At 37.8% G+C, this 26,336-nt stretch overlaps 1 long non-coding RNA gene across 1 annotated transcript; it reads left to right on the top strand.

The window, feature by feature from the left end:
• Positions 1 to 9,356: 9,356 nt before the first annotated feature.
• On the top strand, positions 9,357 to 11,918 carry LOC104243119 (uncharacterized). The gene is made up of 4 exons (XR_011405126.1): positions 9,357 to 9,500; positions 10,330 to 10,546; positions 11,378 to 11,747; positions 11,848 to 11,918. It is a non-coding gene; the product is annotated as an uncharacterized lncRNA (long non-coding RNA).
• The last annotated feature ends 14,418 nt before the right edge of the window (positions 11,919 to 26,336 follow it).

The raw sequence follows: 26,336 nt of genomic DNA, 5'->3' as shown, positions 1-26,336 counted from the left end.
ATTTCGAACTGGGTCGACCCAGCCCATAACCCAACATCCTATTATCTTACATTTTACAAAAAAAACAAAACAAAAAAAAAACCCTAAGAGCTAAGCCATCCCCCCCCCCCACTTTGGTTTCTTCTTCTCCAAACCTTCTAAACCCCACCTCCCATGGCTGCCCCTTGCAGCTTCTCCAAGCATCATCCATGGCCGCCCTGCCTATCCCCTCGACACACACACACTCACGTCACCCTCACGACCCCGGCTCGACTAAACGACCCCAGTCCTATCCGCCATTGATGAAGCTCGTCGAGCTCAAGCTTGAGCTCGGCGTCCATGGTTGCCTTCAACCTCAAGTCCAAACGACCAGCTGCTACATCCATTCATCGACGACGAATGGTTCGTCGACCTCCAGCAGCCCCGCACGTTCAAATAAGTTCATGACTGTTTCTGCTTCATCTTCCTCGTCATGTCGCATCGTTTTACTGCTGCTGCGTCCTTTCCTCTTCGTCGCGCTGCTGCTGTTTGGAGTCGTCACTGTTGCTTCATCGCTGCTTTTGCTGCTTCGTCGTCTTTCTTCGGCACCAACTAAAATATCAAGCTGCGTCTGCTTTCATGGCTGTTGCCCGCGCCAGCTTCTTCACGTAACCAAACACGTCGCTGCTCCTTCACTTGCTGCTCGCGATCGCTGCTGCTGCCCGCCATGGACGTTGCTATTTGCTGCTTCGTCCAGCTTCTATTATCACCAAACAGACCCCGTTTATTCAAGCTTTGTTCGAGTTGTCCGTGTCCGTTCGAGTTCATCGTTGCTCATTTCCGGTTAGTTGTAAGTTTCGTTTCTTTCCGTTAATTTGTTTGATATTTTTCGGATTTGAAATCAAATATGTTTGATATTAATTTCATGTTCATCGTTTTATTTTTTATTTTTTTCAGTTTGTTTTGTTTCATTTTTCTTGTTTATTTCTAGATAAAAATTGAATATGTTTATTTGTTTTGTTTAAGTTTAATTCGAAGTTTGAATAAAGTTTGTTTGTTATTGTTATTGAATATTTTCATTCATGTTCATACTTTGTTTGGTTGATCTTGAATCCGAAATTTGTATAGTTTGATTTCTTGTTTATCATTTATGATTATTTCTTGAATTTGTCTCATAATCTTGTTTAAGTTTAATATAGGAATTGTTGGTTGTAATGTTGTTAGAGTTAATTTTAAGTTCAATATTATTGAATTTAGAAATCTAAATATACTTGTTTGATTGTTGTTGTTGTTGAATCTGAAAATAGGTTTGTTGTTGATATTGTTCAATCAAATTTTAGTTGTTCTTTGTTGTTCAATTTGTGTTCATGTGATTTGTTGTTGAAATGTTGAAAAAATCATGTTCATGTGATTTGTTGTTTGAATTTATGTAGAAATTGGTCATATTGGCTATATTTTGGTTGAGTTTGATTAATTGATTTGTTATAGCTGATGGGGGTAATTTAGTAATTTGCAGTACGTTCAGGGGTAGTTAGTAATTTCAGTAAGGTCGGAGGGGTAGTTTAGGAATTGTATATTTTTGTAATTTTTTATGTGAAGCATGGGGGACAAAATGTAATGGGGTGGGTTGTGATATGGTTGTTTAATATAAAGGGGGGACAAGACAAATTTTAGTGTGGGGGAATCTTGTATTTGTTTATGTTAGGCATGGGGGACAAAATATAATGGGGTGGGGTGATATATTTATTTAATGTAATGGGGTGAGTGGGAAGATAATGGGTTTGGTAGGAGAAAGTTATTGATTTTAATTGATTAAAGGGTTGGGATTATATATAGGAAGTCTTGAACACACAGAGAGGAATAAGAAAAAAGGAACGAATCTGAAAGAGGGAGAGATAACAGAGGAGAAACAGAAAAAAAACGGACAGAGAATAATAGAGAGAATAAAAACAGAAGAAAGAAAAGAAAGAAAATCTGAAACAAGAAGAAGATAGAAAGAAAGAAAAACCAGAAACAGTAAAACAGAATTCTACATCAGAAACTAGTATTGAGGCTGATTCTTTGTTTTGAAATTGAGAGCTTTTCAGTTTGCCTTTTCCTAAGTCTTAAATATCAGAAATACTGTTTCCCTTAAATCTGTCCGGATTTGTTTGATCCTATTGTTTGGTTTAAAATCTGAAATTTCTTAAAGAGTCCTGCTACTGTGCGTCTGGGTTTCACGGGTCCTGTATATTCTGCTGATTTTGTTGCTGCTGCTACTGCTGAAATTTACCTCTCTTATCCTCATTTCAGGTACATATTTGTAGGTCTATGCCATGAAAAGCTTCAATATTGCAAGAAAAAGAAAAAAATGAAATTTAAAATTTCAAATATGTGATGTTCATCTTAAAGCATTAGCTGAGTTTATTTTATTTTTATTTGACTATTAGCTTACACTTGAAGTGAGAACTGTTAGTTAATCATCTTCTTTTGAAATTCGCATAAGCTTTGTAATAATGTTATTTATTTCAGAATCTCACTAAGTATAGCTATATTCGAATTATATATAGAGAACATGGCAGTAAGCTAGCCATTAATTAAATCTTATGATATTGTTGGCTAAGTATAAAATAGTATGGAAGTATCAAGAAATTACATTACTAGCATATCTTGTCAAAAAATCCGATTTTGTTTAAAGCTAGATTGATGTAAGTTGTGTGTGGTTCGTATATGGCGTGATAATGGTTACGTGTATAACCATAGGTGAAAGGTGAGTTGATATAATCTGTTACGATGTTAGAATATATTATGAATGGTTCAGACGTACAACTACGTTGCATGTGATGCCATTTTATTGAATCAATTTGTATAATAGTTCTCTTTCTTATCAACTTGATTTTATCTATCATCGTAAACAAATTAACCAAATGATTATAATTTTAGATTAAGAACAAGTTGATGAGAAGGAGGTGAGATTTATAAATACAAATTGTAACATTTTATGTCAAAATGTATAAATAGTATTCGCTCCAAATAGAATAATGAAAATTCTTCGAAAAATATTAGTTTGTTTATCCAATTAAATCTTTCCGAATTTTGCATGTAATTTGCTTTTTAGGTATACTAATACCGTATTAACTAATAAAATGGTAAATGTAGTTGCACATTATTTATTTTTCATATCATTAATTCTTTAAATTTGAATAGTCTTTGAGATATATAATCCATACGTGTAAAATATAACTCGGTCAACATCAAATAAATTTTGAATTCTTTTTTTTTAGAAATTTGGAGGCATCCAAATCAATGATTTCCAATTACTTTCACGTTAAAAATAAATGGACATAATAAACATTTGTAGAGAATTTATAAAGAATATTTTGTGTAATTAGGGATGCGTTCGCGTGACCTGATTATATTTCTAAAGGCAATTCGGATTATGCGTTCGCGCAACTTCGAGCAAACTTTTAATAAAAGAGGTTCTTCAGAGGATGTTAAATTAAACTCGAGATGTGCAGTTCACTATTTAATCATACAAAAGCGACGATGTTCTTAATTTTATTTTTTAAGCACAATTTCGAACATAAGTTTTTTTTAATAAAAATATACAAAAAAATAATATTATCAATCTTATTGTGTACACGTATGCGTGACACGATTCTTCACGTTTATAAAATATATATATTTATATATATATAACACGAATATACGTACGCGTGATTCGTTTAAGGGTCTATAATTATAAACAATCTAAGGCGGTAACGAAATCATATAACAACAAAAAATGTATTTAGTAAATCAAGATAATTAAGCCAAGTATAAAAATGGTTAAGCGACCGTGCTAGAACCACGGAATTCGGGAATGCCTAACACCTTCTCCCGAATTAACAGAATTCCTTACTCGGATTTCTAGTTCGCAGAATGACAAACAGAGTCATATTCTCCTCGATTCGGGATTAAAACCGGTGACTTGGGACGCCATAAAATTCCCAGGTGGCGACTCTGAAATAAATAAACAAATCCCGTTTCGACTGTCCTTTAATTGGAGAAAACTCCTTGCGCCCCCGCGGGGGCGGAAAAAGGAGGTGTGACAACAACAAGATTATTTAACTACACAGTTCCACGGAATCGACCGAGTCACAATTCTTACGGTGCACACCCACACGCCTGTCACCTAGCATGTGCTTCACCTCAACACCAACCACATAACACGTAATCCAGGGATTTATACCCTCAGAACCAAGTTTAGAAGTGTTACTTACCTCAAACGGTATAAATCCCTACTCCAACAAGCCCTTGCCTCGCGAATCGGCCTTTGAAGGCCTCGAATCTAGCCATAAATAATTCGATACAATCAACACGAGTCATACGAATCAATTCCATATGAAAATGTTAAGTTCTTAGTCAAAAGTCAAAAAACCAACTCAAAAAGTCAGCCCCCGAGCCCACGTCTTGGAATCCGACAAAATTAACAAAATTCGAACACACATTCAACCATGAGTCCAACCATACTAAAATTACTCAAATCCGATCATAACTCGGCCTTCACATCCTCAAATTAAAGCCTAGGAGGTTTCTATAATTTTTTTAAATTTTTCAATCCAAGTCACTAATTAAATGATAAAATTAATGATATATTCATGTAATTTAACCAAAACCAAGTTAGAAGCACTTACCCAAATCACTCCCTTGAGAATCTACCAAATGTCCCTTCTTCGCGAACGCGGAATGTGCCTCGCGTTCCGAAGCACAAACTCAGCTGCCCAAAACTTTACTCTATGCAAACACATAAATATCCACATGAACGCGATGCAGTGACTCAACAGACCTACGCGGTCGCGAACGACTTCACGAGTTCGCGATGAACAAATGTGCGTGAGTCCCAGCCTTCCCTTTTTCCTCTATGCGAACACGACCTTACCCACGTATTCGCGATACATCAAATGCTCAAGCTATGCGATCGCGGACCTCACCACACGATCGCATAGAACAATTTTCCATCAATGATCAACAACCCTTCGTGATCGCGACATCACACTCGCGATCGCATATAAGAAAACCAGTAGCAGAAATCAGCAATTCCTCCAAGGTTCCAAATGCACCGATCATGATCTGAATCACACCCGAGGCCCTCTAGACCTCAACCAAATAAACCAACAAATCCTAAAAATATCATACAAACTTGCTTGAAGCGCCAAATCACATCAAACAATAATAAAACCACGAATCGTACATCGATTCAAGCCTAATGAACTTATGAACTTCTAACTTCCATATTCGATGCTGAAACCTATCAAATCAAGTCCGATTGACCTCAAATTTTGCACACAAGTCATAAATGATACAACAAACCTATTCCAACTTTCGAAATCAAATTCCAAGTCCGGTAACGACAAACTCAACTCTCGGTCAAACGTCTCAATTTTCCAAACTTTTATTTTTTCAACTTTCACCATTTCAAGCGAAAATCACCTACGGACCTCCAAATCACTAATCAAACACACTCCTAAGTCAAGAATCACCCAATGGAGCTAACAGAACCATCAAAACGCCATTCCGGAGCCATTCACACACAAGTCAACATTCTGTCAACCATTTCAACTTAAGCTTCCAACCTTGAGATTAAGTGTCTCAACTCATTCTGAAACCTCTCTGCACCCGAACCAACTACCCCAACAAGTCACATAGCAACTAATAAGCATAAGATGAGCAGTAAAAATAGGAAAATGGGGTGACAACTCTCAAAATAGCCGGCCAGGTCTTTACATCCTCCCCCCTAAACAAACGTTCGTCCTTGAACGTGTCTAGAAACGTACCTGGAGTCTCAAATAGGCGTGGATATATGCTCTAAATCTCCCCTGGTCTCCCAAGTAGCCTCCTCAACTGGATGACTTCTCCGCTGCACCTTCACTGAAGCTATGTCCTTTGACCTCAACTTTCGAACCTGCTGACCCAAAATGGCCACCGGCTCCACATCATAAGTCAAATCACCATCCAATTGAACCATGCTGAAATCAAATACATGAGTGATCCACAAACCTTCGTGATTGCGACATCATACTCGTGATTGCATATAAGAATACAGTATCAGAAATCAGGAGTTTCTCCAAGGTTCCAAATGCACCGAACATGATCCTAATCACACCCGAGGCCCTCTGGACCTCAACCAAACATACCAACAAGTCCTAATAATATCATACAAACTCGCTTGAAGCGTCAAATCACATCAAACAACACTAAACCATGAATTGCTCATCGATTCAAGCCTAATAAACTTATGAACTTCTAACTTTTATGTTCGATGTCGAAACCTATCAAATCAAGTTCGATTGACCTCAAATTTTGCACACAAGTCATAAATGACACAAAAAACCAATTTCAACTTTTGGAATCAAATTTTGAGTTGGGTAACAACAAAGTCAACTCTTGTTCAAACCTCTCAACTCTCCAAACTTTTATTTTTCCAACTTTCACCATTTCAAGCCAAAATACCTATGGACCTCCAAATCACTATCCGAACAAACTCCTAAGTCCAAAATTATCATACAGAGTTATCGGAACCATCAAAACTCCATTCCGGAGTCGTTTACACATAAGTCAATATCCGCTCAACTCTTTCAAGTTAAGCTTCCAACCTTGGGACTAAGTATCCCAATTTACTCTGAAACATCCTCAGAACCAAATCAACTACCCAGGTAAGTTACATATCAACAATTGATCATTGAATAAGCAGTAAATGGGAGAACGGGGCTATAACACTCAAAATAACCGATCGGGTCATTACATGATTAAATAGTGCAATTCTGTTATTAACTCAGAATGTGCTAGGCTTACCTAGTCTTAGGGACTAGGTGCCATCACGACATCCTAAGGTGAGAACTTGAGATCGTGACAGCTTTAAATTATTTTTATTCTAAAGAAAATTATCATTCAACTACAGGAAATTGAGGATACAACGACATTTATTTAGTGATTATTGAAATAAATGTCGGAAATTTCCTTTTTTGACATTTATGACAAAATATCGTAAAAACTATGACATTTAATATTAATTGTCATAGAAACAATGACATTTGATACTAAATATCGTAAAAATGACATTTGATAGGAAATATCATTAAAACAACGATATTTGATACAAAATGTCGTCAACATAATGACATTTTTTAAGAAATGTCGTAAAAAGTGCAACATCTTCTACAAAATATCGTAAAAATTAGACATTTGATACAAAATGGCATAAAAAGGACGACATTTGGTATAAAATATCATAAAAACAATGACATTTGGTCCAAACTGTAGTAAAAATACGACACTTTAACAAATGTTGTAAAAACTTTTGATACAAATGACAAAAAAAATATGACCTTACTTTAAATGTCATATTATTTGCCGGTAATTACAAACATTAACATCTACGATTGAAAATTTCTCTATAGTTTCTAAATTTTAAATCATTCTTTGTCTTAAAAAAATATCACGCCCTTTATATTTAATATTTAATTTGTTCAAATATTATGATAATTACCTACAATATAGACGATTTTGTTTCTTGTTGCATAATAATTTAAAAGGCCCGTCCAAGACTAGCTCCTGGGCGAGTCATTTGCACAATGTCTTGAGGCGGCTCAAGTGTAGGGCTTAATTTGTGAGGCTTATATGCACCCCAAACATAAAATTATGCACTCTACACGTCTATTGCTCGGCGCTCGGGTTCGCTCAATAAGTACTAGGTAAATCATCTGTTAAATTTTCTAATTAATAGTGTTGACCCTCAAAATACATTAACAAATGAATGATCTTAACTCAAATAATGAGTCATAGTATTGTATATTTACTAAGTGAGAACATCGTGAGGGTTAATGTTATTTGATCATTTTCTCTGAATATATAGATTGTCGAACTGTATATCCTCACTCGCTATTGATTTGTAGTTCTTAGATTTATTTCTACCAAAAGAGACTTTAATACTTTGTATTTATTCCTGAAGGGGTAATATTTTGAATTATAATATTGATAAAGTTTATTGATTATTACTTTTAGGAAGGTAATTAAATGTGTAGTTCGATAATAGTTTAATTTATAACTTCGAGCCTTTTAGGGAAGCAATCAAATATATGTAGTTTGATAACAATTGTAACACTATTGCATTGTTTATACTTGTAAAATATGTTAGATATATATATATATATATATATATATATATATAATGATGGTATCTCACTAGGCGTGCCAATGCGAAAGACAATTAAAGAAAAGAAGACGTGACATAAAGAAAAGAAGATGTAACATAAAGAAGAAAAGAAGATGTGACAAAAGATAGTGTTAGTGGTGCTACAAGACAAGCTGAATTTTTGAGTGAGAAGAAAAAGTTACAAGCACCAAAAGCTCATATATATATATATATATATATATATATATATATATATATATATATATATATATATATATATATATATATATATATATATATATATAATATTTTAATTAAAAGTTTTAAATCGGCAAAAATTTTGATTTCTTGAACTAAAAAATTTAAAGATCGATGAGGCTTACGCCCCCCCCCCCGATATTCAGTGAAATGCCCAAGCCATATGCCTCGCCTTTTAATAAATTTTGCCAATTTAAAATTTTTAATTAAAATATCAATGTTTAGTTAAAATATATATTATTATATTACTACTACTTGTTAGATGTTGGATTTAAAGATGAAATATTTAAAAAAAAAAAACAAAAATATATATGAAACCAAGGAACCAAACATTTATTGACCACAATTGAGAAAGCTAATTAATAGCCTGTTTGGCCAAGCTTCCAAAAGCAGTTTATTTTGAGAAGTTCTTTTCTCAAAAGTACTTTTTAAAAAAGTGCTTTTGGTGAGAAAGAGTATGTGTTTGGCTAATTAATTTGAAAAACACTTTTGAGCAGTAATTAGTGTTTGGCCAAGCTTTTGAAAACTGCTTCTAATTGTATTTTTCTCAAAAGTGTTTCTTAGAAAAGTGCTTTTGGAGAGAAGCTATTTTTTTCTGCTTCTCCAAAACTGCTTCTGCTTCTCCTCAAAAGCATTTTTTTCCTTCCAAAAGCTTGGCCAAACACCTCAATTTTTGGCCAAAAGCAAAAAAAAAAAACACTATTGGCCCAAAAAAAAGGCTTGGCCAAACAGGCTATAAGTCATCCCCTCTCTTATCTCAAAATCAATTTTGGGTCAAAATCTCAAATTGGGTTTGCCAAATTTTCTCAAGTCTGCTCCTTCTTCCCCAAGACTCAAAAGGAGCTATGTATGGAAAGTATCGGAGATTTAGAAGGAAAAGATTTTGGCGATAAGAATTTTGCTTCCCTCCTCCCAATTCTTAAATTTAGTTTTTCTTCCTTAGTTAGAATTCTACGAAAAACCTAATTTAAGAATTGGGAGGAGGGAAGCAAAATTCTTATCGCCAAATCTTTTCCTTATACGAAAAACCTAATCTTTTGCATTTCACTGTACTATAATAGATACTTGGAGATGAAAATCGCTAAGGCTTTTGCTGCTGAGATCCACAAAGCTTGTTTTCTATAAATTCAAGGTACCCAATTTAGTTAACAAATATCTTTATTTTTCTTGGTTGTTCGGATTTGGGTTAACAGATTTCTTTCTTTTTCTTATTTGTTCGAATTTGGGTTAATAATTTTCTCTTTTAGGTATTGATTGGTAGATTGATTTTGATTTTTTTGGTGGTCAAACAGTGTATTTTTGGACGTTTGTTGTTTAGTACATTTATAAAGTTGGATATAAGATTTTCATTATTTAATGGTAGATTATGCTTAGATTAATTAAATTATTGGTTTCTTGGTGATTAAAGGGTTGATTATTGTATAGTAACATATTGGTTATTTATTTTGTTGTCTGCTTTGGTTGAAAAAATTGGATCTTGTATTTTTCTTTTGTGTGTGAGAGAGAGAGAAAAAGTTTGGTGTTAATCTTGTGAGGAGTACCTCATTTTGCTGTTTTTAATAAATATATTAATATTAATTTATCAAGTAAAAGTTTCTGCGGTCTATACAGTTATGTCACTTTATACAAAATATCTTTTAGATATCGATTGTTAGATTGGTTTGAAAATGAAGAGGATATTAAATGGGTTAGAGAAGGTTGCCGGGAATAGAAATTGACCCACTTACTTTGGAAAGTATTGAAACATATGATGAAGAAGATGACATATCTTAGTTACTTTTATTATTTTTGTCACTATTTTAGTAAAGATTGTTATTAAACATAGATCATCGAGTTCGAGAATTCTTATTATGCTTTTTAGTTGTTTAAATCTCACATGCGTATATGTCTTTTTGTTTGACGTGCTAGTTTGATATTATTTTATACGTCTGGATAGTAGAAAATATTTTTTAATTTTGTAGGAACTATAGTTTTTGAGCAACTTTGTTGTGATGGCAAGAAAAAAACTGAGAAATTCCAGTCAAGAAATGCTTTTGCCTGATTTTTCGGAGCAACAAGAAGAACAAATGGGCGGTGCGGCGTTGCCTCAACCACCTCAAAATTGGCCATAAAATGAAGGACAAGCTATCCGATCTGGTAAATCAAGAAATGATTCATATGAAACAGAAAATTTCCTAGGTACTTATTCTGTATAACTGAGTGTATAATACGCTTATTCTGTGTGTTGCGCTCCACTATTTCTGGTTGTTAATAATTGAAGTGTTGTACTTTACACTATGGATATACTACAATGTAATCTGTCCAGGATTATTTAAATGCTATTTAAGAGTGTCATGTACAATTACTTTTTTTGACCAAAAAAGGAAAAAAGAAATAAGAAAGAGATGTTAGTTGGGTGAAGATTCTAATTGTAAAGACTTTTCAGTAGTTCATTTCTTATCTAGGAAAAAGAAATTGAATGTTTCACTGTTGTTTAATGTTTTGATTACTTTTCAACAGCAAATTGTTAATTGTTTTTGGAAATTAACTTTGGTACTTAAGTATGCAATTAGCCAATTGTGTTCTTTTTCTAAATTTCTTTTGGAGCAAAAAGATCTAGTATGCCATATTACTATAAGTCATTCTCAAATTATAGATGATGTATGCCATATTTACTATAAGCTTTCTGCAATTTATATATCAATACTTATTTTCTTGAATATATTTGCTATAAATTTTTTACTATTTAAACAGATGACAAAAATGAATGGTGTAAAACCAAGTCGTATCAAAGTATTCAAAGAAACACATATGAGAAAGAATAAACAACCAGTAAATGAGATAGCTAATGAAACTATGGTAAATTCTCATTCTTTATGAATATAAACTACTTTTTTTTGGCAATATAAAATTTTATTAACTTTTCATTGTTTTGCCTTTTCTTTCCAAAAGAAAGAAGTGGATGAACTTGGTAAGGTGTATCCTGAGTTAAATGTCCCTGAAAGTGCTCCCAATGATGTGTATGCACAGGTTATGGGACCAAACACTCATGAAAATGTTCAAACTTTAGGAAAAGGAGCAGCTCCAAGTTTTGTTTATGGCCCTGCATATAAGCGATTTCAGGCTTAGCAAAGAGATTTTGATATAAGAGTTGAGATAGAAGTTGAAAAAGCTACCTCCGCTATGAGAATTGCGATGGAAGAAAAATTGGCTGAAGCAAAAGAAGAAATAGAGAAGAGGGAGAAAAAGAAGAAATAAAAGTGATGGGGCAAAAATGTTAGAAGCAACAAAGGATATGGATGCAAAAATAGACGATAAAGTAAAGCTGGGTATAAAGGCATATCTTTAATCTTTGGGTATTATTATTGGCTCAAATAGGAAATTATGTGGTGATAAGCAGGTAAAAAATATTATGCTCTTTAGCAAAAATTTATTGTATTTAAGATAATCTTGTAATTTAGTTTTCTTTTAGTTGTAATAATTTTCCTCTTTTGTGATAGGTTTCTGATAACTCAATGGACGATCACCAACAATCACTATCACATGTTTCACTTGTTCACACAAAGATGGCGAGTTCGTAAACTCATTTAACTATATATTTTTCTGCATACTTTTGAAAAGTATAGTTTTAGCTATGTCAATTTTCGCTTCAGTTACGTAAAGCTTCAAAATAGCATTTTAAAGTATAGAGGCTATTTTCCAGTAAAAACGATTATGAGTATGTCCTCTCAAAAACGATTATGAGTATTTTCCAGTAAAAATGATTATGAGTATTTCTAATTGAGAGTGAAGCTGTTATGTCCTCTCAAAAACGATTATGAGTATTTTCCAGTAAAAACGATTATGAGTATTTCTAATTGAAAGTGAAGCTGTTTATGAAGAGTTGATCAAGATTCACAAAGTGTACAATAATGAACCAGCAGTTGAGCCAATGAGCAATAATAATGGTTGAAATTTAGTTTTTAGTGCTTTACAAACAATAGTTAGAATGATTATTTTAGCAATAAGTATTGTTGGTTTGATTGAATATTGAAGTATATCGAACCGATGAATCACAATTGAGGAGTCTGTGTGGAGAGTTGCTGAGAAATAATCTGTGTTTTTGTCCTAGTCACAAGCAACTAAATCTTATGAGCTTTCCTTGCCTTTTTTCCATTTTTGGTAGTGAAATTTTGGTGGTAGGTATTGACATACTTCCTGATATCATCTTCCTTGGAAAGGTTGAAGAGCTTTCTCATCTTTGATGCATGTTCTTATGAAAAAGCATCGCAACTCTTGAGGCTCTTCTCTAGCTTACACTTAAGGATGGAGTTCCATTTTTAAACTAATGTTTGACAATGATGGTGGCATTCTTGTTGCAGCTGTGAAGAAGTTAGCTTCTTTTTTTCTTTTTGTTAATTAATAAGATTCCCATCAAGCATGATTTTACCCTCCTACACAAGATATTTAGCCGTTTGTAGAACCTGGAAGAAAGAGTAAGTTGAAAACTCTTACCTAGATGAGGGAAATAAAGATCTATGATTGAAACGCCAGCATATTATGAAATAAAAATTATTATATGACTTTTGTCCTGTTTTTATATATCTTGTATTCACAATTTTCTAAGTTATAAATTTTGTAAACTACAGAGTAACCAATCTAATATTTCTTCTCAGATTAACATAATCAAGAAGACTGGAATTAGTGAAGTTGGCACAAAGAAAAAGAAGCGGGTAAGTTTAAAAAAATTACAAGGTTCTTGTTCCTCCTTTTCAAAGGGAGAAACCCTTCATATTATACTTTGCAAAACTTATATAACATTTATTAGTTTTCATCTCAATATACCATTTACGGAAACTAATATTTCAGAATTTAACCCTCCCCTCTCCCACCCTGTTTTTGCCTCAATTTCAAAGAAAATTAAAAACTAAAAGAGTAAGGAATGATTTTCTTAAGTGCAAGATGAATGGAGAATAGCTGAGCATTTTCTTTTCCTTGGTAAAGGGTGAAATTGTGGTTTTTATTGAACACCATTTTTCTAGTACAAAATTGATGTTGAACTCTGATATGAATGTGCATTATTGACTATTAATATAGCATTTGTTACAGAAAATTCATTATTATCGTAGAGGTAAATAGATTCTCCTAAGTGAGCTATCTCATTTAGATTTTGTTTCAACCTTTCTTGGGCAAGTAGCTTTATGTGTGCTTACTTGTATTTAGCTTTTTAGGCCTGATCATGTTTATATTTATTTAAATTTTGCAGAACCTCCATCGGGTGGAGTTATATTTTCTCCCTTCCTCTCACATCCCCCACAACCAAGAAAATATCATCAACTGCATTATGATATTACTACAACATTTCAATTGTTCGGTTTGGGCGGTTATTTTTACTTTCTTGGATTTTTTTATTTATGTTGTATGTTTCTTTTTCTCTTCAGTTGCTAGTATTACATTCATCATCAATTTGTTTCTCTTTTAGAACTTGAATATGTTATTATTTTTTGTATTCCAATTGTTTTAGAGAAGGAAAGAATTAACTTTATTATAAAGGGATAATTCTTTTTTTTTCTTGTGACCTCTTCTGCAACATTCTTGAAGGAAGTGATATCAATTACTGGAAGTGAAAAGCTTGTCGGTGGAGAGTTGGTTTTATAAGATTTAGTCTAGAAGTTGAGGAAAATTAATTCGAATTAGGAGTGATCTTAAAGTACTTACACATTGAAATTACTATCTTTTATTATTTAGTTAGATTTAAGTTTTACATGAGAACAAATCATTTGATTTGACATTATTTATCTTGTACTAAGTACGTTTTATATTGCTACTTTGTTCTTTGGTTATTGTGCTAAAAGATATTTGTTTTAAATTTATTTCATATTTGTTATATAAGTTGATATTTGTAAATGTAAATGTGTTCATGATGAAACTAAACAAAGCATTATTATTTACATTCTAAAAAATAGGATACCGATATTAATTTAAGTGTCAAACATTTAATGCGACATTTTGCTATGTTGTAAAAGATATGTCACTAAACTTTTTTAAAGACATTCACATAAAGTGGAAATGACATTTTTGTATATGTTGTAAATATTCTTGTGACGACCCAAAGGGGTCTTACCTGTTTTCTTACCCATTTCGTGCTTCCGAGGCCTTAAAAATCTCATTTTTAGTTGCCTCGATTTGCGTGTATAGTCCAGGCGTGTAGCCAGAAAGCTTAAATATGAAATTCTATGAAAAATGCTAAAATTTGATATTAAAACGAGTAAATTTGACTCCGGTCAATATTTTGAGTAAACGGACTCGGATCCTTGATTTGACGGTCTCGGAGGGTCCGTAGGAAAATATGGGACTTGGGCGTATGCCCGAAATCGAATTCCGAGGTCCCAAGCCCGAGATATGAATTTTTGAGTAAAATTATTTTTCTGAAATTTATAAAAAAAATTGAAATGAAAATTGGTTAGAACGTGTTGGTATCGGGCCTTTATTTTGGTTGCGGCACCCGGTACAGGTCTTATATGTGGTTTAAGATATTTCTGTGAAGTTTGGTTGAAATTGGACGTCGTTTGACATGTTTCGGACTTAAAACTCTAAATTTGAAAGTTTAAGAAGTTTGAAGAAAAATTAGTGATTTTGAGGTTTGATTCGTTATTTTGATATTATTTTGGCGATTTGATCGCACGGTTAAGTTCGTAGAATGTTGTTGAGTTAGTGCATGTGTTTGGCTAGGAGCCCCGAGGGCTCGGGAGTGCTTCGGAATGGTTTTAAACTTAGAAAAAATGCAGATTTGCTTCAGCTGTTGCAGACCCAGTTTCTTCTACGCGTTCGCATTGTTCCTCTTGCGTTCGCGATGCTTTAATTTTTCCTCCTTCGCGTTCGGGTCCCTACCCTCGCATTCATGTAGTGTTATTTGACTCTGGGGGCTGAGTCTCCTTTTCTTCATCGCGTTCGCGTAAGCCTACTTGCTTTCGCGTAGCTTTGCAGGATTTCCTCTTCGTGTTTGCGTGCCTCTTTCCGCGTTCGCATAGACCAATTTCAGGGCCTCACCATTTTACTCTCTGCGTTGGTGTGCCTCCTTCCGCGAACACGATAGTCTGTTAAGCCCTACCCTTCGCGAACGCGACCAGCCTGTCGCGAACGCGAAGGACAATTTCGCCTAGTTATATTTTTAATTTTCAGAAACAGTAGCTACGGGATTTCATTAAATTTTCACGAACTCCTTCTTCTCCAAGGTCCTTAGGCATCCATTGAAGCTATCCTTCACCAAAGACTTCGTGGGTTAGTAATCCTTGCTTGTTTCCTTCTATTTTCTTCAACATCTCATGAATTCCTAAACCTAAAACATGTAATTTAGGGTAAAAAATTGGGGATTTGGGTAGAGTTAGGGCTTTTTGATTTTTTCTTGATTTAGACCTCGTTTTGGAGTCGAATTTGAAAACAAATTATACATTTGGATTCGTGGGAAAATGGGTAATCGGGTTTTGGTTCGAACCTCGGGTTTCGACCACGTGGGTCCAGGGGTGATTTTTTACTTTTTGGGTAAAACTTTGGGAAAACTCATTTGCATGCATTGGGGTTGATTCATTTAGCACTTATTGATGTAATTAAGTAACTTGTGATTAGATTCGAGCAGATTTGTGGTGGAATCAAGGGGGTAAAGCTATAATTGAGGCTTGAGTGGTGTTCAAAGCTTCGAGGTAAGTGTTTGGTCTAACCTTAGCTTGAGGGATTAGGAGTTGAGTCTTATTTGCTACGTGCTAATTGTCAAGTACGACGTATAGTCATGGTGATGAGTATCTATACGTTGGTGTCCAGCATGACCGTTAGTCTTTATATTGCGGATATTCTGATCTTGTGGTATCTTTCATGCCTAAATGATTATTTCTATATGTTGTAGAAAGCATGTGAAAGAAATTGTGATCTTTGAACTTCGAGAAGCATTGGCTCAAGTGGTAATATGAATTGTGAAAGTATATGAGAAAAATGAAACCCTTTGGAGCATTGGCTCAAGTGGTAAAGTGAGTTATAAAGTAAGAAGTGAAAGAAAAATAAAGAGTTATTGAATTGTTCCCTTGCCGGGATGCTTGTTGCTTTGTTGATTATCTCCCTTGCCGGGGTGTTGAGATTTATTGATATTGTTCCCTTGCCGGGACTTAGCTGTTTAATTGTATTCCCTTGCCGGGATTTCTATTATTATTATTTTTTTAATCCCTTGCCCCTTGTTTGTGATTGTTGTTTGGGTGAGGAAGAGCGATAAAGCACGAAGGGTGATACCGTGCATTGTTTGCTATTGTGAGGAAAGAGTGTAAAGAACGAAGTGTGATGCCGTGTCGCACGATATACCATTCCGTGTCGATTTTATTGATTATATGGTGAGAAAAGAGAGTAAAAGCACGAAGGGTGATGTCGTGCATTTGTTGATTTCTGATTTCCTTGTTGATATCCGAGTTTTGTTGTTTCTTTCATTACCTGCTGTTATTTGATTATTTCGAGGTATTAGATTTCCTTACCCTGTTTGCCTTGTGATTGTTGTTTGGGTGAGGAAGAGCGTAAAGCACAAATGGTGATGCCGTGTATTGTTTTGGTGGGAACGAAAGTAAACGCACGAAGGGTGACGCCGTGCAAATTGTTGCTTTTTGCTTTCTTGTTGATATTCTAGTTATGTTGTTTCCTTCCTTACTTGATGCCTTTCTATTCGGAACTATATTCACCCCCACATCATGTTTCCCCTACTCGCATTGGCTGGTTATTCCTGTATTTTTTCCCGTTGTATATATATATATATATATATATATATATATATATATATATATGAACTACACAGGTTTATTTGGATTCTAGTCCTAGCCGTCACTACTTCGCCGAGATTATGCTAGATACTTACCAGTACATGGGGTCGGTTGTGCTGATACTACACTATGTGCTCTTTTGCACAAATCCGGGTCTTTGATAGCAGTAGTAGTGCTGGAGCCAGCCTTCAGTCCAGTGAGACACCGAGGTAGCCTTGCAGGTGTCCGCAGGCCCGACGTCTCCTCTATCTTTTATTTCAGTATGTTATCTCAAGTTTCTGAGACAAACAATTTATATTCTTTTTTCAAACGGTTGTATTTAGTACTCTTAGAAGTTCGTGAGTAATGTGACACCAGTTCTTGGGTAGAGGCATATGTTGATTTCCGCATTATTGTTCAGTTTCTTTAATTTACGTCTTCCGCATATTTAATTAATTCCGTTGTTTTCATGATATTACTGATAATTGTCAAAAGAAGTAATTTTTTAAAGAAGTAGCAGTTAAGAATTGGCTTGCCTAGCTCACATTAGTAGGCGCCATCACGACTCCCGACGGTGGAAAACTCGGGTCGTGACAAGTTGGTATTAGAGCTCTAGGTTACATAGGTATCACAACTCATAGACAAACTTAGTAGAGTCTGAGGGATCTATACGGAGACGTCTGTATTTATCCCTCAGAGGCTACGGAGTTAGGAAAACTTCACATTTGTTCTTTCCTGTCGTGCGGTTTTGTTTCTCAAATACTGATTGAATTTCTACTTTATTCTTTCGCAGATGGTAAGAACACGCGCTTCCTCATCTACCGCTCAGCAGCCCGAGCCCCCAGCAACAGCTTCCATCAGGGGCAGAGGGCGAGCCCGAGGTCGTGCTAGAGGCCGAGGTAGGGGCAGAGCTCAGCCCCGAGCAGCATCACCAGTGGCGGAGCCTCAGGTTGATTTTGAGGAGGAGGTTCCGGCCCTAGCAGTTCCGGTAGGCCCAGCTTAGGTCCTAGAGGGGTTCATTGCCACCCCAGTTATTCAGGACGCGCTAGTCCGATTGGTGGGCCTCATGGAAAGTGTCACCCGAGCTGGTTTGCTTCCCGTAGCACCAGCCACTTCTCAGGCTGGAGGAGGGGCTCGGACTCCTGCTACGCGCACTCCAGAGCAAGTAGTTCCCCAAGTTCAGGTTCCAGCGGTTCAACCAACTGTGGAAGTTCTGCTAGGTATAGTAGCTCAGACTGGCGATGGAGCGGTTATGTCCGTCGATGCTTTGTGGAGGCTGGATAGGTTCACCAAGCTCTTCAGTTCTACATTTAGCGGTGCATTTACTGAGGATCCCCAGGATTATCTGGATAGTTGTCACGAGGTTCTTTGGAACATGGGGATCGTTGAGACCAATGGAGTTGATTTTGCTACCTTTCGTCTGTCTAGATCCGCCAAGACTTGGTGGAGGGATTATTGCTTAGCTAGACCGGCCGGTTCTCCATCTTTGACTTGGGAGCAGTTCACAACGTTGTTTTTGGAGAAGTTTCTCCCTGTGACTCAAAGAGAGGCCTTTCGGAGGTAGTTTGAGCGCCTCCAGCAGGGTTCCATGATGTTCACCCAGTATGAGACCAGGTTCATCGATCTAGCTCGTCATGCTCTTGTCATACTTCCCACCGAGAGAGAGAGGGTGAGGAGGTTTATTAATGGTCTTATTCAGCCGATTCGTCTTCAGATGGCCAAGGAGGCTAGGAGGGAGATCACTTTCTAGGAGGCGGCCAATCTGGCCCGTAGAGTTGAGATGCTTCTGTCAAAGGGAGGTGGTCATGGTTCAGATAAGAGGCCCCGTCATTCAGGCAGATTCAGTGGTACCTCGTGTAGAGGTAGAGATTCATATGGTAGAGGCCATCCTCCTAGGCCCTTTAAGTCAACTCTCCAGGTCTCTCAAGGTACTTCAGGTGGTCGTGGTTCTCAAACGCACTATTCTGATCAGCAACCTTACAGTGCACCACCAGCTCCCATCAGTGCACCACCGCTTCAGAGTTTCTGAGGTGGTCATTCAGGTCGACAGGGCCAGCAGCTTCAGCAGCCGAGGGCTTGGTACACTTGTGATGATACCGGTCACATTGCCAGGTTTTGCCCTTGAGCACCAGGTAGCTTTCAGCATCAGGGTTCTCGTGCTATAGTACAGGCACCAGGCGTTACACAGCTCGCCCAGCCAATTAGAGGTGGGGGTAGAGGTGCTAGAGATGGAGGTAAAGTTCCTAGAGGTGGAGCTCAGGCCGCCAGAGATGGAGGCCAGCCAGCAGCAGGCCATCCCAGAGAGGTGGTTTAGGGTGGTGGGGCACAGCCCCGATGTTACGCCCTTCCAGCTAGGCCCGAGGCTGAGGCTTCAGATGCAGTCATTACAGGTACCATTTTGGTTTATGATAGAGATGCTTCAGTACTATTTGATCCAGTGTCTACGTATTCGTATGTGTCATCTTATTTTGCACCGTACCTGGTCATGCCTAGTGATTCATTGAGTATTCTTGTTCATGTGTCTACACCGGTGGGTGATTCTATTGTGGTCGATCGAGTTCATCGTTCCTGTATTGTGGTGATTGGGGGTCTTGAAACCCGTGTTGATTTATTGTTATTAGACATGGTCGACTTCGATGTTATATTGGGGATGGACTGGTTATCCCTGTACCACGCCATCTTGGACTCACACGCCAAGACTGTGACCTTAGCCTTACCGGATTTGCCCCGTTTAGAGTGGAGAGGGACTCCTGGTCATTCTACCCGAAGTATTATCTCATACGTGAAGGCTCGGTGTATGGTCGAGAAGGAGTGTTTGGCCTATTTTGCTTATGTTCGCGATTCTAGTGCTGAGGTTCCCTTTGTTGATTCGGTGCCCGTGGTTCGTGAGTTTCCTGATGTTCTCCCTTCAGACCTTCCGGGTATGCCACCCGATAGGGATATTGATTTCTGCATCGATTTGGTTCCGGGCACTCAGCCCATTTCTATTCCGCCATATCGCATGGCCCCGCCAGAGTTGAAAGAGTTGAAGGAGCAGTTACAAGACTTGCTTGAGAAGGGTTTCATTAGACCCAGCATTTCACCTTGGGGTGTGCCGGTGTTGTTTGTCAAGAAAAAGGATGGTTCAATGAGAATGTGCATTGATTACCGGCAGTTGAACAAGGTCACCGTCAATAATAAGTATATGCGAAGTTCTTGAAGTGTGAGTTCTGGTTGAGTTCAGTTGCATTCCTAGGTCATGTCATATCAACAAAAGGTATTCAGGTTGACCTGAAGAAGATTAAGGCAGTCAAGAACTGGCCTAGACCAGCATCAGCTACAGAGATTCGGAGTTTCTTGGGGTTGGCAGGCTACTATCGTCGGTTCGTGAAGGGGTTCTCATCTATTATAGCCCCGATGACCAGGTTGACCCAGAAGGGTGCCCAGTTCATATGGTCGGACGAGTGTGAGGGGAGCTTTCAGAGGCTCAAGATATCTCTGACTACGACATCGGTATTGGCTTTGCCCACAGGTTCAGGGCCTTATACAGTCTATTGTGATGCTTCCCGTATTGGGCTTAGTGCAGTGTTGATGCCGGATGGCAAGGTCATTGCTTATGCTTCGAGGCAGTTAAAGATTCATGAGAAGAACTATCCAGTGCATGATTTGGAGTTGGCAGCCATTGTTCACGCATTGAAGATTTGGAGGCACTATCTGTATGGCGTGGCGTGTGAGGTGTTCAGTACTTGTTCAAGCAAAAGGAGTTGAATTTGAGGCAGAGTAGGTGGTTGGAGTTGTTGAAGGATTATGATATCACTATCTTATATCACCCGGGGAAAGCCAATGTGGTGGTCGATGCTTTGAGTAGGAAGTCAGCTAGTATGGGCAGTCTTGCTTTTATTCCGGTCAGTTAGAGGCCGCTTGATTTGGATGTTCAGGCCTTAGCCATTCGATTCGTGAGGTTGGATATTTTTGAGCCTAGTCGGGTATTATCTTGCACAGTCGCTCGTTCTTTATTATTGGAGCGTATCCATGATCGACAATTTGATGATCTCCATTTGTGTGTCCTTAGAGATACGGTGCAGCGTGGAGGTGCCAAGCAGGTTACCTTAGATGTTGATGGAGTTTTGAGACTGCAGGGGAGTGTTTGTATGCCTAATGTGGATGAGTTTCGAGAGTTGATTTTAGAGGAGGCCCATAGTTCCTGGTACTCTATTCATCCGGGTGCCGCGAAGATGTATTAGGATTTGCGGCAGCATTATTAGTGGCGTAGAATGAAGAAGGATATTGTGGCATATGTGGCACGGTGTTTGAATTGTCAGCAGGGTAAGTACGAGCATCAGAGGCCTGGTGGACTGTTTCAGAGGATTGATCTTCTCGAGTGGAAGTGGTAGCGGATCACTATGGACTTCGTTACTGGACTTCCGTTGACTCGGAAGAAGTTCGATGCAGTTTGGGTCATTGTTGATAGGCTGACCAAGTCAGCGCATTTCATTCTTGTGGTAGTCTCTTATTCATCCGAGAGGTTAGTTGAGATCTATATCCGGGAGATTATTCGCCTTCATGGTGTGCCGGTATCTATCATTTCGGACCGACGTACGTAGTTTACTTTGCATTTCTGGAGAGCAATTCAGCGAGAGTTGGGCACCTAAGTTGAGTTGAGTACAACATTTCATCCTCAGACGGACGGGCAGTCCGAGCGGACTATTCAGATATTGAAGGATATGCTCCGAGCTTGTGTTATTGACTTTGGAGGTTCGTGGGATCAGTTCTTGCCTTTAGCAGAGTTTGCCAACAACAACAGCTACCAGTCGAGTATCCAGATGGCTCCTTATGAGGCTTTATATGGTAGGCGGTGTCGATCTTCGGTTGGATGGTTTGAGCCGGGAGAGGCTCGGTTGTTGGGTACAGATTTGGTTCAGGAGGCCTTGGACAAGGTCAGGATCATTCAGGATAGGCTTCGTATAGCCCAGTCTAGGCAAAAGAGTTATGCATACCGCAAGGTTCGAGATGTGGCGTTCATGGTTGGTGAGCGGGTATTGCTCCAAGTGTCGCCTATGAAGGGCATGATGAGATTCGGGAAGAAGGGCAAGCTTATCCCTAGGTTCATTGGCCCGTTTGAGATTCTTGATTGAGTAGGAGAGGTGGCTTATAGACTTGCATTGCCGCCTAGCTTATCAGCCGTGCATCCAGTTTTTCATGCGTCCATGCTCCGAAAATATCACGGCGATCTATCCCACATGTTAGATTTCAGCACTGTTCAGTTAGACAAGGATTTGTCTTATGAGGAGGAGTTGGAAGCTATTCTAGACCGGCAGGTTCGTCAGTTGAGATCCAAGAGTTTCCCTTTTGTTCGTGTTCAGTGGAGAGGTCAGCCTCCTAAGGCATCGACCTGAGTGTCTTAGTCCAATATGCGGAGCTGTTATCCCCATCTATTCCCCGACTCATGTACTTCTTTCTTTTGTCCGTTCGAGGACAAACGGTTGTATTAGAGGTGGAGAATGTGACGACCCAAAGGGGTCATCACCTGTTTTCTTACCCATTTTGTGCTTCTGAGGCCTTGAAACCCTCATTTTTAGTTGCCTTGATTTGCGTGCGCAGTCTGGGCATGTAGCCGAAAAGCTTAAATATGAAATTCTATGAAAAAAGTTAAAATTTGATATTAAAATGAGTAAATTTGACTCTGGTCAACATTTTGGGTAAACGGACTCGGACCCGTGATTTGACGGTCCTAGTGGGTCCGTAGGAAAATATGGGACTTGGGCGTATGCCCGGAATCGAATTCCGAGGTCCCAAGCCCGAGAAATGAATTTTTGAGTAAAATTGTTTTTTTGAAATTTATAAAGAAAATTGAAATGAAAATTGGTTAGAACGTGTTGGTATCGGGCCCATATTTTGGTTCCGGCGCCCGGTGCAGGTCTTATATGTGGTTTAAGATATGTCTGTGAAGTTTGGTTGAATTGGACGTCGTTTGACGTGTTTCGGACTTAAAACTCTAAATTTGAAAGTTTATGAAGTTTGAAGATAAACTAGTAATTTTGAGGTTTGATTCGTTGTTTTGATGTTATTTTGGTGATTTGATCGCACAGTTAAGTTCGTAGAATGTTGTTGAGTTAGTGCATGTATTTGGCTAGGAGCCCCGAGGGCTCGGGAGTGTTTCGGAGTGATTTCAAACTTTGAAAAATTGCAGATTTGTTGCAGTTGTTGCAGACCCAGTTTCTTCTACGCGTTCGCATTGTTCCTCTCGCGTTTGCGATGCTCTAATTTTTCCTCCTTCGCGTTCGCGTCCCTACCCTTGCGTTCGAGTAGGGTTATTTAACTCTGAGAGCTGAGTCTCCTTTTCTTCATCGCGTTCGCGTAAGCCTACTCGCATTCGTATAGCTTTGCAGGATTTCCTCTTCGCGTTCACGTGCCTCTTTCCGCGTTCGCATAGACCAATTTCAGGGCCTCACCATTGTACTCTCCGCGTTCACGTGCCTCCTTCCGCAAACGCAAGGTTCTGTTAAGCCTTACCCTTCGCGAACGCGACCAGCCTATCGCGAACGCGAAGGGCAATTTCGCCAAGTTATATTTTAATTTTCAGAAACAGTAGCTACGGGATTTCATTAAGTTTTCACGAACTCCTTCTTCTCCATGGTCCTTAGGCGTCCATTGAAGCTATCTTTCACCAAAGACTTCGTTAGTTAGTAATCCTTGCTTGTTTCCTTCCATTTCCTTCAACATCTCATGAATTCCTAATCCTAAAACATGTAATTTAGGGTAGAAAATTGGGATTTGGGTAGAGTTAGGGCTTTTTGATTTTTTCTTGATTTAGACCTCGTTTTGGGGTCGAATTTGAAAACAAATTATACATTTGGATTCGTGGGGAAATGGGTAATCGGATTTTGGTCCGAACCTCGGGTTTCGACCACGTGGGCCCGGGGGTGATTTTTGACTTTTTGGGTAAAACTTTGGGAAAACTTATTTGCATGCATTGGGGTTGATTCATTTAGCACTTATTGATGTAATTAAGTAACTTGTGACTAGATTCGAGCAGATTTGTGGTGGAATCAAGGGGGTAAAGCTATAATTGAGGCTTGAATGGTGTTCAAAGCTTCGAGGTAAGTGTTTGGTCTAACCTTAGCTTGAGGGATTAGGAGTTGAGTCTTATTTGCTATGTGATAATTGTCGAGTACGACGTATAGGCATGGTGACGAGTATCTATACGTTGGTGTCTAGCATGACCGTGAGTCTTTATATTGCGGATATTCTGATCTTGTGGTATCTTTCTTGCCTAAATGATGATTTCTATATGTTTTAGAAAGCATGTGAAAGAAATAGTGATCTTTGAACTTCGAGAAGCATTGGCTCAAGTGGTAATACGAATTGTGAAAGTATATGAGAAAATGAAACCCTTTGGAGCATTGGCTCAAGTGGTAAAGTGAGTTATAAAGTAAGAAGTGAAAGAAAGAGAAAGAGTTATTGAATTGTTCCCTTGCCGGGATGTTTGTTGCTTTGTTGATTATCTCCCTTGCCGGGGTGTGAGATTTATTGATATTGTTCCCTTGCCGGGACTTAGCTGTTTAATTGTATTCCCTTGCCGGGATTTCTATTATTATTATTTGTTTAATCCCTTGCCCCTTGTTTGTGATTGTTGTTTGGGTGAGGAAGAGCGATAAAGCACGGAGGGTGATACCGTGCATTGTTTGTTATTGTGAGGAAAGAGTGTAAAGCACGAAAGGTGATGTCGTACCGTACGATGTACCATTCCGTATAGATATTTATTGATTATTTGGTGAGGAAAGAGTGTAAAGCACTAAGTGTGATGCCATGCCGCACGATATACCATTCCGTACCGATTTTATTGATTATATGATAGGAAAGAGAGTAAAAGCACGAAGGGTGATGCCGTGGATTTGTTGATTTCTGATTTCCTTGTTGATATCCGAGTTATGTTGTTTCTTTCATTACCTGCTGTTATTTGAATATTTCGAGGTATTAGATTTCCTTACCCTATTTGCCTTGTGATTGTTGTTTGGGTGAGGAAGAGCGTAAAGCACGAAGGGTTATGCCGTGTATTGTTTTGGTGAGAACGAGAGTAAAGCACGAAGGGTGATGCCGTGCAAATTGTTGATTTCTGCTTCCTTGTTGATATTCTAGTTATGTTATTTCCTTACTTACTTGATGCCTTTCTATTCGGAACTATATTCACCCCCACAGCATGTTTTCCCTACCCGCATTGACTGGTTATTCCTGTATCTTTTCCCGCTATATATATATATATATATATGAACTACACAGGTTTATTTGGAGTCTGGTCCTAGCCTCGTCACTACTTCGCCGAGGTTAGGTTGGACATTTACTAGCACATGGGGTCGGTTGTGCTGATACTACACTTTGTGCTGTTTTGCACACATCCAGGTCTTGGATAGCAGCAGTAGCGTGGGAGCCAACCTTCAGTCCAGTGAGACACCGAGGTAGCCTTGCAGGCATCCGCAGGCCCGACGTCTCCTCTCTCTTTTATTTCAGTCTGTTATCTCATGTTTCCGAGACAAACAGTTTATATTCTTCTTTCAAACGGTTGTATTTAGTACTCTTAAAAGTTCGTGAGTAATGTGACACCAGTTCTTGGGTAGAGGCATATATTGATTTCCGCATTATTGTTCAGTTTCTTTAATTTACGTCTTCTGCATATTTATTTAATTCCGTTGTTTTCATGATATTACTGATAATTGTCAAAAGAAGTAATTTGTTAATGAAGTAGCAGTTAAGAATTGGCTTGCCTAGCTCACATTAGTAGGCACCATCACGACTCCCGAGGGTGGAAAATCCGGGTCGTGACAATTCTTAGTGACATTTACCAAAATGTCAGAAATTTCAATACGACATTTTGTAAAGATCATACGTAAATGTCGTATTTTTTTAGTAACATTAATCTAATTGTCGAAAATTTTAAGTGACATTTCTTATATGTTGTAAACTAAATATCGTAACATTCTTACTGATATTTACCTAAATGTCATAAATTAATTGTCATAAATTTCTTATTGACATTTACATAAATGTTGCAAAGTAAGTGTCGTAAATTTCTTATCAACATTTACCTAAATGTTATAAAATAAGTGTCATAATTTCTTACCGATATTTACCTAAATGTTGGAAAATTACCGACATTGAAATTAACGACATTCGATCTAAATATAAATTAAATGTCGGTAAATAAATTTGTGACATTTAAACAGCTTAATACGACATTTATTAAATGTCGTCATATCTCCACT

The sequence above is a fragment of the Nicotiana sylvestris genome, chromosome 2, assembly GCF_000393655.2.
Source record: "Nicotiana sylvestris chromosome 2, ASM39365v2, whole genome shotgun sequence".
Lineage (NCBI taxonomy): Eukaryota > Viridiplantae > Streptophyta > Magnoliopsida > Solanales > Solanaceae > Nicotiana > Nicotiana sylvestris.
The sequence above is the reverse complement of the archived record's forward strand: the minus strand, read 5'-3'. Positions and strand labels throughout refer to the sequence as shown.